This window comes from Protopterus annectens, chromosome 2.part1, assembly GCF_019279795.1.
Source record: "Protopterus annectens isolate FY-2018-M chromosome 2.part1, PAN1.0, whole genome shotgun sequence".
Taxonomy (NCBI): Eukaryota; Metazoa; Chordata; order Ceratodontiformes; family Protopteridae; genus Protopterus; species Protopterus annectens.
This window is the reverse complement of record NC_056729.1, coordinates 400,686,258-400,698,995: the sequence shown is the minus strand read 5'-3', so window position 1 is coordinate 400,698,995 and position 12,738 is coordinate 400,686,258.

Genomic DNA, 12,738 nt, shown 5'->3' with positions numbered 1-12,738 from the left:
GTTTTTTATTTATTTATTTATTTATTTATGCTTTGTCCTTTGCATGTCACTTGACATTGCACACCACTGACTGTCAGTGGTCTCTAGCAGTGAACAATGGTCCAAAGGAAAAAACATACATTTTAATTTGATGTGCCATGAGCAGCACAAATAGGACTGGAGCTGATGTATTGCCATCACCACTCTGGATAATACTGAGTGAAGAAAATACACCTGTGAATGCCATGTCTTTGTGGCACACACTGTAAATACATTCAGATGGGAGAAATATCAAAGATAATGGTGGCTTCAAATCTAAACTACTGATACTTTTAATTATGGAGTCAGATTAAGTATTAGACATATTTATGTCAAGGAATTGAACAGCCTAATCTGTGTAATAAATGTTAAATATGTTACCTATATTCCTTGTGAATTGCTGTTAAGAAATGTTTTGTTGTCAGGTACTCAAGGAAGGTTTACCTTTAAGCCAGTTTGTCCAAGAGCTGAGCAGCAGTAGAGTAGGAGGTTCTTCTCCCTTCTTTATGGGAGCACAGTTCACATTTGGACACATTCTCAGCTGTGGCTGACAGGACTGGGGACCACAGCCTCAGCGTGAAGCATGGAGCTGTCTGTCAGCAACAACACAGCTAGAGTAACAGTAAACTGACTAGCACTACGACCTATTAATAATAAAAAAAAAGTGCAAAGCTTCTCTAAGGAAGGTTAACAGTTTGGGTAGTGGTCATCACGGTTAAGGGCTGGGATTTTCTTGCCATATATTGGTGGCATGCTCAGCCAGGCTGATTGTTCAATTTGTCTTTTGCAGATGTTTTGATTTTACCTCATATTGTTGGTACATTCTTTTTAAATTTGTAGTTCTGATGTATCGCTGTTTCTTGCAGTCTCCATATTGTTTCAGGTACTTTAGTTTCAGTCCTCATATTGCTTTTCTGTTGTTAATTGTTAAAAAAATCATTATTAGATATGATTACTGTTCACGTTTTATGACAGTGGATTAAGGGTTTTGTTTCCTTGGATATGGCATATCTCTCAGCTTTCTGGATTTTTGCAAAGTCTAGATGTTGGTCATAGTTGCAGTCTATCCTGGATATGTGTGGGTTTTCCAATGAATCACTGAGAATTAGAGTCAGTAGAGTGTGATGTGCATTTTGTTCAGACTACATTCAATGAGAAATGTATGCTACCTCAAGCTCTGTTAATCAAGCTAGTTTTAAGTTACATGCCCAGCATTTACTTTCCTGACAGAGGGAGCTTGGAATAATGAGCTAATAATATACAAAAAAGACGAGTGGGATAAATAAATAATACTTTAAATAATATTACAATACAGGGAATCGTGCACTAAGTATAGAGGTCCTTATGTCAAAAAATTAGGATATTCATATTCTCTTATTCTGCAACTTTGTCTAGTGGGTAGTAACATGTTTTAAAAGTGCCCCTGTGGTACTTGTTTCTGTTGTACTGGGTCTCTGTTTGGCAGCAGGCTGTGCCACTGTTGGTTTTCTACTGTCATCACATTTGTAGTAGACATGCTTAAAATAATATTTTGAACTTGATTGGTTTCCTGAGTTTTTGTGGCAGCTCAAGATAGTCACTACAGGAGATCACTGTCACATTCTGGAATACTGCAGCAGCTATACACCCAGAACTTGTATGAAGTTTTGGCATCATCTCCTGGCCTGTTAAGAGTTTGCCAAGCTTTATTAGGTATACTTTTGATTGATTGTTTATTATGGGCACTACGATTTTTTTCCTTATGGCTAACATTTACTTATAGTAGACTTATAAATCCCAGAAATACAGGGAGTAATATATACTTAAAAATATATAAATATAGTAATAATGACATAGTGACAAATGATCAATTCTTTTAGCTGGCTATTAAGTTAGGTGTGTAGGCTATATCTGCAGTAAGAAAGTGTGCGTGTGTGTGTGTGTGTATACATACATACATACATACATATGTATATATATATATATATATATATATATATATATGTGTATGTATATGGATCCCTATCATATGACAGAAACCTCATTTGACTGTAACCATAAGACTGAAATTTCAAAAGACTGAAAAGTCACTTGAGTGAAACCCATAAGACTGAAACCCATAATACTGAATTTCAGCATACTAAATTGTAAACTGGACACTATAAAAACAGACTAGGTGGGGGCTATGCCCCCCACACCCCACATGTGGGGGGCTACACCCCCCAGACACCCCAATGGGGGGCTCTGCCCCCACTCTCTTGACTATATATATTAACTCCAGGATTGCACTACAGTGGGGGAAAGGGCATATACCTTTCATGTTCCTTACAGGTGTCTACATGCTGCCACTACTATGCCCTTTTCCCCACTGCAGTGCGATCTTGGAGTTAGTATATATAGTTAGGGGGTGGGGGGGGGCATAGCCCTCCTACCTAGTCTAGTTTTATATGATCCAATCCAGTTTAAAATTTAGTATGCTGAAATTGAGTATTATGGTTTTCAGTCTTATGGGTTTAAGTCAAGTGACTTTTCAGTCTTTAGAAATTTTTTGAAATTTCAGTCTTATGGTCTCATTCAAATGAGTTTCAGTCAAATGAGGTTTCTATCATAAGACAGGAATCCACACACACACACACACACACACACACACACATATGTATATATATATATATATATATATATATATGTGTGTGTGTGTGTGTGTGTGTGTATTTGTCTTCAGGTTCATATTTTTAATTTCTCAATTTAATTTCAGGTCCTCCATCTCTACAAGTGCTCAGAAGCAGGTGGAATTGGATAGCCCATGGAGTCCAGGCTTTATTCTCAGATTTGGAAGCAGTTCAGATGCAGGATCAAGTTTTCAGTTAGCAGGAAAAGATCATTACCAGTTGTGAAAGAACAGCCAATGCCAGGGTTCAATTCCCCCCAAAAGACAAGAAGGGCAAAAAAAGATTCCTCAACTGCAGGGAAGAATCTGACTCCTTTGGTGGATGACATGGCTAACACTGAAGATAATGAAATAAGGGAGGATGCCAGTTGGATTTTTCGGATAGGTGTAGACAGTGGATAAATACCTTCAGGAGTTCATCAATTCCCTTCACGAGGAATTGTATGAAGTTTTGGCATCATCTCCTGGCCTGTTAAGAGTTTGCCAAGATTTATTAGGTATACTTTTGATTGATTGTTTATTATGGGCACTACGATTTTTTTCCTTATGGCTAACATTTACTTATAGTAGACATATAAATCCCAGAAATACAGGGAGTAATATATACTTAAAAATATATAAATATAGTAATAATGACATAGTGACAAACGATCAATTCTTTTAGCTGGCTATTAAGTTACGTGTGTGGGCTATATTTGCAGTAAGAATGTGTGTGTGTGTGTGTGTGTGTGTGTGTGTGTGTGTGTGTGTGTGTGTGTGTGTGTGTGCGTGTGTGTGTGTGTGTGTGTGTGTGTGTGTGTGTGTGTGTGTGTATATATATATATATATATATACATATATATATATATATATATATATATATATATATATATATATATATACATGGATCCCTATCATATGATAGAAACCTCATTTGACTGCAACCATAAGACTGAAATTTCAAAAGACTGAAAAGTCACTTGAGTGAAACCCATAAGACTGAAACCCATAATACTGAATTTCAGCATACTAAATTGAAAACTGGACAATATAAAAACAGACTAGGTGGGGGCTATGCCCCCCACACCCCACATGTGGGGGGCTATGCCCCCCAGACACCCCAATGAGGGGCTGTGCCCCCACTCTCTTGACTATATATACTAACTCCAGGATTGCACTACTGTGTGGAAAAGGGCATATACCTTTCATGTTCCTTACAGGTGTCTACATGCTGCCACTACTATGCCCTTTTCCCCACTGCAGTGCGATCTTGGAGTTAGTATATATAGTTAGGGGGTGGGGGGGGCATAGCCCTCCTACCTAGTCTAGTTTTATATGGTCCAATCCAGTTTAAAATTTAGTATGCTGAAATTGAGTATTATGGATTTCAGTCTTATGGGTTTAAGTCAAGTGACTTTTCAGTCTTTTAGAAATTTTTTGAAATTTCAGTCTTATGGTCTCAGTCAAATGAGGTTTCTATCATAAGACAGGAATACACACACACACACACACATATATATATATATATATATATATATATATATATATATATATATATATGTATATATATATATATATATATATATATATATATATATATATGTGTGTGTGTGTGTGTATTTGTCTTCAGGTTCATATTTTTAATTTCTCAATTTAATTTCAGGTCCTCCATCTCTACAAGTGCTCAGAGACAGGTGGAATTGGATAGCCCATGAAGCCCAGGCTTTATTCTCAGATTTGGAAGCAGTTCAGATGCAGGATCAAGTTTTCATTTGGCAGGAAAAGATCATTACCAGTTGTGAAAGAACAGCCAATACCAGGGTTCAATTCCCCCCAAAAGACAAGAAGGGCAAAAAAAGATTCCTCAACTGCAGGGAAGAATCTGACTCCTTTGGTGGATGGCATGGCTAACACTGAAGATAATGAAATAAGGGATGGTGCCAGTTGGATTTTTCGGCTAGGTGTAGACAGTGGACGAATACCTTCAGGAGTTCATCAATTCCCTTCAAGAGAAGGGTAAGGCGAGGATATTTGACACAGCTTTAGAGAGGAATTTTGATGCCTTGCTAGCATTGACTGCTAGTAACCAAGGAAATGTTTCCCCTGGGCCTACCTCATCACACCACTTAATAATTCAGCTGTCTAAGGCTGACCTTCATATTTCTGTAAAAAAGACCAGTTTGGCTGACCCTGACCTGAGTATCTTGCAGTTTGTGCCTACCATGGTTATTATAAACTCTTCCAGTACCTCATCTCCAGGTTATCAGATCATTACTCACATCCCGACAAACATCAATGAGAAAATCTGTAGTGGGGAATTTGTTGACATATTTGATTTAGTCAGTTCTGAGAGAGTATTCATCGTATAATCAACACTGAGAATCCTGGCACAACAAACCTCATGCCAGCCCTAGCAGCCATTAAGAAAAAAACTCAGCCAAGGCTTTGACTAGGAATTGGGACATGTGGTTGTTAAGTTCTGTAGTACTTATGGGCATTATTGTTGAAAAGGATCCCAGTTAGGCTCTACTCCTGTTTGCTTGTGCTTTGGCCATTAGGGCAGTTCACCACTTAAAACAGGGTACAGCCTGGTCATTGTATGATCAGAGATTTAGCAAATAAAAAGCCTCAGATAAATCTATCAGGTGGGAAAGAAAGGCATCCTGATATTTGGTTGAGTGTTATGTTGCATAAGCGTTCTTACCACACCTATTGGCCACCAAACCAAGACCAAAACACTAAAGGTGGAGGACTGTCCATATTCACCAAGGATATTCACACCTCCAGGCTAGTTGCCCAACACAATGCATCTGAAATTCTCCAGGTGCAACTAACACTAGGTAAGACTGCAATCCAAATTGTAGCTTGCTACAGATCCCCCACCATACCCCAAGATTCTCACTACACCTTCCTAAACATACTGGAAAATATTAAGATACAACCAAAAACCCTAATACTAGGTGATTTCAACTACCCTGCCATTAATTGGGAAAACTACTCGGGTACCAATTCCTTTTCCCAACGGTTCCTGGAATTCATAAATTCCAATGCCCTGGATCAACTAATCCATTGTCCCACCAGGGGCTCCAATATCCTAGACCTGGTCATTACCAACATGGGAGATAGATGCTCCACACCAGTGGTCACACCCTCATTGGTCAGGTCTGACCATAAGCAAATCACCCTTGACATCCACATCCCACCCTCACCCGCCAGTAAGGAAACCTCCTTAAAAAACTTCTCCAAAGCCAACTTCATGCTACTGAAGTCAGAAGTAACAAACTTCACAACACACACGCAGACGGGATCTGGAAGTTCGACTGCAGAATCTTACACTTAGGCACTGTATGAGCACATCCACTCGTGCATGAATCGTGCCATCCCAAATAGAACCAAGATGCTCTTCTCCACAAAAAGGAAGCCAATCTGGCGGTTCCCTGCTATAAAGAAACTATACAACAGAAGGAAGAAATGGTTGCAGAAAAGTGGAAAATCTCAGGATGCAAAAAACTCCCTCACCAGCCTCAGTAAGAAGCTGAGATCCCTCATAAAATCCTCAAAAGCTAGTTACGAAAATAAAATTGCCAAAGATTCCAAAGACAACCACAAGGCATTCTATAGTTATGTCAAGAATCTAAATGGCAATGCTCAGATCGGGTCTGAACTATAACAGAATGGCATTAAATATACTGATCCCAAGGATATTGCCAATATCCTGGCAGATCGATTTAGTGCCAACTTCACTCCCCTCTCACCCCCTAAAGGGCCCATCTCAATACCAAATTGGCATTCCAAATTCCAATAATCACAGCCACACAGGTAGAAACAGCACTCTCCAAAGCTAAGAATACAGCATCCATGGGACCAGATGACATTCCAGGCTGTGTACTACATGAACTACAAAATGAACTGGCACCCCACCTAAGTGTCATGTTTAATCATAGCCTCACCTCAGGCTTCGTGCCCACTGAGTGGCGCACAGCTAAAGTTATCCTGCTCCACAAGGGAGGATCTACCTTGGATCCTGGGAACTACCGTCCAATCAGTCTGACAAGCCTGATCTGCAAGGGCATGGAACGCATTATCATGGAACTTATAAACAAAGACATTGGCAACCTCCAGACACTGGACCCCACCCAGTTTGGGTTTGTGAAGGGCCAATCTTGTCTCCTGAATCTGATTGACTTTTTCAAGTTGGTCTCCAGAGCTGTGGACGAGGGTAAGGAGGTCCACACAGCCAATCTGGACCTCACCAAGGCCTTCAACACCATCCCCCACTCTGGAATCCTAGATAAACTTACTAAGCTGGGCATAAATCCTTATGTCACTCGATGGGTTGCCAACTGGCTTACAGACAGAACCCAGATTGTAAAAGTAGCTGACTCCAAATCCAGCTCCAGACAAGTGACAAGTAGAGTACCTCAGGGTTCAGTCCTGGGACCACTCTTGTTTGGCATCTACTTCTCTGAAGTACAGGCCAACACTAAGGGACTCTGGCTAACAAAGTTTGCCGATGACTGCAAACTGGGAGCCATTATTGAATCCCCAAATGATGTGGATATGCTACAAAAGGGCCTTACAGAAACAGATGCCTGGTGCCAGAGCCATGGGCTCAAGCTTAATGCCAAGAAATGTATAGTCATCCCCTTTGGAAAAAAACATGTACCCATTAACTACCACATAGGTTGCAGGACACTAAACATCGAAAGTGTGATGAGAGACTTAGGGACACAAGTGGACAGTAGTCTCACTTTCGATAACCAAATTGCCACAACAGTCAGGAAATCCTTCTACGTGGCACATCTCATCACTAAGGGCTTTTCATCCAGAAAAAAGGAGGTCATTGTCCCACTGTACTCATCCCTCATTAGACCCATTATAGAGTATAATGCCCAATTTGGTATGTACCTTACAGGACATCTGCAACAGCTGGAAAGACCACAGAAATACCTCACTAAAAGAATCACAAGCCTAAAGCAGATGCCATATGCTGACCGTCTAAAAAACTCCAGCTATACTCTGTGGCATATCGTTTACTCAGAGGTGATCTCTGCTTAACATACAAGGCCATGTCAAACCCTGAGCTGTTGGACATGCTCCACTTAAAGAAATCCCAATCCCTCAGAGCCACATGATCCAGGGATCTAAACCTTATCATCACAATGAACAAAACATGCTGGAGGGATAGGTTCCTGACCCAGAGACTCCCCATACTCTGGAATAGACTTCCCATACATGTCAAGCAGAGCACCTCATTGGCCCTTTTCAAAAGGAACCTTGATGATTGGATGGGTGATAGGAAATTCACCCCAGGGATCATGTCAGTTGCCCTGCTAGACAGGGGCCAAGAGAAGTAAATACTGTGGGAAAAAATTTCCAGGGAATTGTTATGGCTAGGCTTGCATAGGCCTTAGGGCCGATAGCCTAGTACCAACCTATGAACCTATGAACCTATGAAGCTTCAGCTAGAAGTCAAGTTGAGGGTAAATTTTGTTAGGCTTTCAACAATGGCAAGTGCTTTTTGGCTTGAGTGTAAGTGTGCCCACTTACATTTTTCCTGTGGGAAGGGCCAGCCATCATTTAGATGCTGGGCTAAGGCAGGCCACCCTGCATATAGCAATATAACTCCATATCATGAGAATAGTGCTACCTTGTCACAAAATAACCATGTCAGTGGTAAGCAACCTTTTCATGGCCAAAGGTCAAGTGCATCAAGGGGCAGGGCTAGGTGGCAATCACTCTCACTACGCAATCAAGCTAGATAAATTGGTTCAGTTGCAGTCAGTTTACCCTGACATTAAGGCTTTATTTTTTTCTCATTGAAAGTTTTGCAAATGAGTTCAAAATTGGTTCTTCAGTTCCTTTAGATTCTAAACCAGTCAGGCAACTTGCATCTGTCAGGAGTCATGAGGATAGTGAGTTCAGATTAACTGAGAAAGAAGTATTGGTTGGTAGAGTTTTGGGCCTGTTTTCTCACCATCTCTGACCTACCTTTAAAACTTCCCCTATAGGCTTAGTCACCCCAAAAAAGGAAGGGAAGTTAAGATTGATTCACCGCCTTTCCCTTCGTGAGGGGGCATCCATCAATGATTTTAGTGACAAGGAGCAATCTAGAGTGGGTTATTCTTTTCTGGAGTAAGCAGCTGACGTAATCTTCACATACTCACTTCACTGTCTCCGTAAATTAGATATTCAGTTGGCTTTTGGCCTGCTTCCCATCGACCAAGAGGACCAGTCCCTATTAGGCTTTCATCTTAATGGTAAGCTTTTTTTTGACGCAGTGATGCCCATGGGGTGCTCAGTAGCTTGAACCACCTTGGAAATATGGCCATTTATTGGTGCTGACAGCAAATAGCACCCTGTCAATTTGCATGTCACTATCTCGATGATTTCTTGATAGTGGGGGTAGGAAAAGTGGGGGCAGATGAGGAGATGTCAATATTCATGGATCTCTGTTCCAACTTGGGGATACCTTTGGTCAAGGTTAAGCCAGAAGAGCCGATTCAAGTCTTTATTTTGCATTCCTTCAGGCTTCCATCAGACAAGCTGGATCAACTCAGATTCACAACTTTGAAATTTCTTGGAGTCAATAGTAAGAGATGTCATGCAGCTCCATGGGTTACTGAACTTTGCTTCCAGGGTCATTGCCCTAGGGAGGACTTTTCTGTGGTCTGTTTTTAATTTACTGAAAGGTAATAAGCCCAAGGACTTTAAGGTTCAAGTAATGTATAGAGTCAAACAGGGCCTGCACCTGCAGTATACCTTTTTGAAGCAGTTTAATGGTGTGTCTATTTGGCAATTACATTGGTATTCATCCACTGAGCTGTGTCTTTTTATGGATGCTGCAGTGGGTATTAGTATGTCTGGGTATTTTTGAAGTAGTTAGTTATCTGTAGAATGGCCTAAGTCTTGGACTGTAAAAAGGAGGAAGGACATTACCTTTCTTGAGATTTTTCTAATTTGGGTCACTATTTTGGTGTGGAAGGACTGGTTGTAAAATTGCAGAATTTCCTTTTGTTCAGACAATCTCATGGTGGTCCAGGCACTAAATAAATTCTTGTGTAAGTCAAAATGGGTGGTCTCTGTCATTGGTCTGCTGGTTTTGTTGTGTTTACAAATCAATTTAACTTTTTCAAGTATTCATGGAACGGATTGTGCTAATGGGATAGCTGACAGTCTGTTCCATTTTTCAGTTTACAATATTTTGAGCAGTTGGCCTGGGATGGAGATTGTCATGGAATCTTCATTCCCCTGGAAGTATGGTTAATTGGAGAAAGACAGCTAGATCATTAGTAGCAAATTCCTGGGCTTAAAATACAAATAGGTCATGTTAGTCATCAATGCAATCCTTTAAGGTTTTTTTTATATTTTCTTATCCCAGAGTCAAAGAAGGTAGGGTTTGCCTTGGTTATGCAATTTTTGGTGCACAGATGTTCCCAGGACAATTCACCTAATGCACTCAACATACTTGGCAGAATTAGGCTGGATGACATGCCTGCTAGAGTTTAAGGAGTATTTGGGTCACTGGTTGACAATTCCAATGCTTAAAGATTGGGAAAATACCAGAGGGACATCAAAAGATACCAACAAGCTGATAAAGTTCCACCTCCTGGTCATTATTGTCAAGGGTCTGTTATTTCAGCTGTCTATTTTTATTCTTTTAACATTTGGGCAACTTTGTCCATATGTTTTTATGCTGGGGCATTCCATGCAAGTGAATTGTTGAACTCCTTATGCAGGAACTCCTTATGCAGGGAGGATGTAGTGAATTATAAGTAATTCCTTTTGATTTGGTTGAGTAAGTCCAAGGCTGATCAGTCTGGTAGGAGACAACAAGTCTGCCTGGACAAAGCCAGGCATCTGGTTGTTTGCCCTGTTCACCAGTATATCTTACTGCATAATGTAATCCCTAGAGTACCCCGAGTAGGCCTCACTTTTTCCTCACTGAATGCCAGGCATTTTAAGTTAGTGGAGCCTAACACAACCTTGCATGTCAAGGTATAGATTCACATGTGTACTCATCTCACTCCTTTTAGATAGGGAGTATGTCTGATCTAAAGGAAGGACATTCCACCAAAGTACTAAAAAGAATGGGAAGGTGGTTGTCTGGGGTCTTTTTAACTTATATTAGCATTAACACCATGAATTTGTGTTACAGGAAAGGAAGTTATCTGGATTGTGAGGCACTCCTTCATTAGGGCAGGTTTCCAAGCTTTGTCTCATCCTGTCAGAGATAATGAGTCTTTAGAACACAATCACTGGTTAATCCATAATTTTGTTTTTCAAGGCTGTCTTGGTTTCAGTTTTGGGAGGTGTGGTACCAACTGTCAACACATAAAAGGTTACCCTAGTCTTTGGTTATTCATCTTGGGGGGAATGTCTTAACAATGGCCCCTAAAAGGATTATTTTAGCTAGAATGTTGTCTGATTTTCACAGGCTTCATTATTTGTTCCCTGAAATGGTATTGCTGTGGTCTTCAGCTGTGCCAAGACTTTGATAGCAAGCAGCCAGGAAGAGTGCAGTTACTAAAATCTCCAGACATTTTAGTAACCACAGAGTGGTTCATGCACCCAGCTAAATCAGATTCCAAGTGATCAAACACAAGTATTTGGATAAACTAGATACAGATTTTTATAGCAAGGATTTAGGCTGGCAACTCAGCATGTAAAAATCAACTGCCAATCATTAGCAGACCAGAGTTCCGCTGTGTCGACCCCTAACCGGGAAAAGCCGAAAGACAACATTTAGTGCGCCTGAATAATCTAGGCTTTGTAATATTTAATTTAGACATTACATTGGCAGTCGACATTTTTTTAATACTGTGGCTTCGCATGCAGTGTAATGTGTGAGGTCAGTCAATCCTGAGTGAGAGGACTTTGGGGGGGGGGTGACATGTTGTCCATGCCATTAGGCGGCCACCATAAAGATATCCCACCTTTCTTTCCACCCCAGTTGTATTTCAGTGGCCACTTCATTGTGGGGAGTGTGGTTTCAAGATAAAGCCTTGACCAAGGCAAGTGGTGCCTGGGCTGAGAGGTAAGTCCTAAGGATCTTGGTACATAGGTGTGAGACATAATCAGTTACACGCCCGGACCTTAAACTTGAGCTGGAATGAGCTTGGTTACACTGGCATGAGGGTAAAGTTAAAAGACATGTTATGAAGTGCTTTGAGGTTAATTTATTGTGGCAGCAGTAATGTTGTCAATTTTATTCAATAAATGGTCACAGTGTCAGATTGGTGTCTTTACTGGCTCAGCTTAGAGGACAAGGAAGGCTTACCTCTGAGCCTGTTTGCCTGTGAGATGAATGGGGGTGCAGCATGAAGGTTTGCTTCTCCATTTATAGGAGCTTTTCCCACATTTGGGTACATTCTCAGCAGTGGCTCACAGGATCCTGCCCACCCTCATAACAGGCCTTAGGCATATGCCAAATAGGAAGCCATCTAGGCTGAAGCTTTAGCAGGGGTGCTTTTCCAGTGAACTGGATGGTGTAAATAAACCAGTATGGGGGCACCGGGTGGTGTGGGGGGTGCTGTGGAGCCCTTATGCCTAGGACACCACTTGACGTAAGGCCAACCCTATCCACCCTCACTTGTTTCAAGGTTTTTTTTTCCAGGGGAGTGTGGCCACCATGCAGCTTCCCCCCCTTTCTTGTCCCTCACTTGTATTTCAGATGCATTTTCTTTGTGGACAGTGTGGTTTCAAGATTAAGCCTTCAACAGGGCAAGTGGTGACTGCCCTAAGGATCTTGATAATCAGGTCTGAGGCAGCTTGGGTTATGCACCCAGAACTTTAACTTAAGCCAGAACTGGCTTTGTTTCACCATCAGGTATGAGGGTAAAGTTTAAAAAATGTGTTATGATGGGTTTTGAGGTTAATTTGTAGTGGTTTCAGTAATGTTGTCCATTTCATTCAGTAAATGGTCACAATGTCAGACTACTGTCTTTATTGACTCAGTTTTGAGGACAACTATTCTTATTAATGCATTAATACCTACATAGTGTGGAATGTCACACCTTTAGCAGCCTTTGCATATCTTGCATTCCAGATAATTTTCTGAAAAATAAACTTTAAAAAATAAGATAAAGCAATGT